The 2089-nt window shown below is 33.7% G+C and overlaps 1 long non-coding RNA gene across 1 annotated transcript; it reads left to right on the top strand.

Annotated features, from left to right (window-relative positions):
* Window positions 1–403: 403 nt before the first annotated feature.
* LOC123733359 (uncharacterized) lies at window positions 404–1717 on the top strand. Its single transcript, XR_006763742.1, has 3 exons — window positions 404–516; window positions 765–842; window positions 1183–1717. It is a non-coding gene; the product is annotated as an uncharacterized lncRNA (long non-coding RNA).
* The last annotated feature ends 372 nt before the right edge of the window (window positions 1718–2089 follow it).

Raw genomic sequence — 2089 nt, 5'->3', positions numbered from 1 at the left:
TTAATACAGTAGTGTAGACTACATTAGGCTACGTAGACCTGTTTTTACCCACCAATCAACACAGAAAAATTTACATAAAATTCTAATTGAATAAAGATATTGGTGATTTTATGAACTTAATCTGATCAAAATTATTCATTAATTCAGCCTATTCATTGATTCAGCCTATTCATTGATTCAGCCTATTCATTGATTCAGCCTATTGTGCTAATATTATATGCTAATTATGTTCTGGTCTGCCGACTTTAACTCAGAAAAAAATTGTCCCGAAGCCAAACCTAGTTGGCGAACCCTGTTTTATAGTATGTCATGGCCTTTACTGGCCAACTGCTGTTTTGTTTATGATATACTATGGTGTTGTGTCACTACACTTTGACCAGATATTATTACATCCAAAGATCAACTGTACCTAGAACATAGATACAGAGCCACTTGTCATCAGGAAGCTGCTCTCTCAGCACAACGGAAAATATCTCAATGACTTGACATGTTCTGGTTGTGAATTCAGGCTACAAGGTAAGAATCTTCCCAGGGATTATTGTAAAGTGTGTAGATAAATTAAATGTATGGTTTTATATTAGTATAGTGAATGACAGTAAAACACTCAGATCTAACAGTCCATTTCACCTGGGACAGCTACGTGACTGTTCAATCTTACAAAATGGCGCTAACTGGGCGTAGTCAAGTCAAATTCAAAAACATATTGTTCATATATTTGTATGTTGTGGTTATTTTACAATTTGTATATATTTTTTTTGTTTAAGTTGAAAATCGTCTTTCAGAATATCGGAAAATGTGTTGTTTTCTAAACTACAATGAGCTCCTGCTTCCTGTGTAATTTGGTATGAAACCACTGAACAGACTTTTCTTAACATTGTCATTATGAACTGAATTCAGTAACAGCATAATAATATCATACCTGTTGAACAAAGCAACACACTAGAATGAGATAAATTATTAAAAGAGAAAGTGAGACATTATTATTATTAGTTCCACTACATGGAGAAAAGGAGAAAAATATCAATCACTATATATTGTGATTGCATTAAATCACCTGACTGTTGTATCTGTTAGTAAATGTTTTATTTCTAAGAGATAATTAATAAAATAGAACAATTGACCTTCAATAATAATTAGTTGTCACTGTGTTAACCACAACCAACATGTTGGATCTCTGTTTAGGGGACAGTGCTCTAAAATGAGCATCTCGGGAGAGAGAAAGGAGGCGGTCCCTGCCTCTAAAATGAGTCTCTCTGGGGAACATGACACCAAAGCTAAGAGGTGAGATGACAATTTTTGTTGTTTAAGTTCTTTGTTTCTAAAACGTTATATCCACAATTTTTTCACATTAGTTATTTGCAACTGAAATGATTGTTATGGGTACCTTCAGGTCTGTAAAATATTGTTGTTCTATAGAATTTATAGAATTTTAGCATGACACAATCATTTAGCCTACTCTTAAAACTTCTATGGGCTATGTGGGACGCTAGCGTCCCACCCGCGGTACACACTATCAACAGCCAGTGAAATATCAGAGCGACAAATTTGAAAACAACAAAATGTCATAATTCAAATTTCTAAAACATACAACTATTTTACACCATTTGAAAGATAAACATCTCCTTAATCTAACCACGTTGTCCGATTTCAAAAAGGCTTTACGGCGAAAGCATAAAGTTAGATTATGTTAGGACAGTACATAGACAAAACATTACACAAAGCCATTTTCAATGCAAGGACAGGCGTCACCAAAAGCAGAAAACCAGCTAAAATTATGCACTAACCTTTGGCAATCTTCATCAGATGACACTCCTAGGACATTATGTTAGACAATACATGCATTTTTTGTTCTATCAAGTTCATATTTATATCCAAAAACAGCATTTTACAGTGGCGCGTGATGTTCAGAAAATATTTTCCCTCCAATCATGCGGTGAATCAGCACAACAAATTAAAAAAATACTATTCATTAACGTTGATAAAATATTAAACTGTTATTCAAAGATTTATAGATTAACATCTCCTGAATTCAATCGCGTTGACAGTTTTCAAAATAACTTTACTGGGAGAGCACACTTTGCAATAATCT

Source organism: Salmo salar, unplaced genomic scaffold (assembly GCF_905237065.1).
Source record: "Salmo salar unplaced genomic scaffold, Ssal_v3.1, whole genome shotgun sequence".
Lineage (NCBI taxonomy): Eukaryota > Metazoa > Chordata > Actinopteri > Salmoniformes > Salmonidae > Salmo > Salmo salar.
This window is presented reverse-complemented; position numbering and strand designations above follow the sequence as displayed.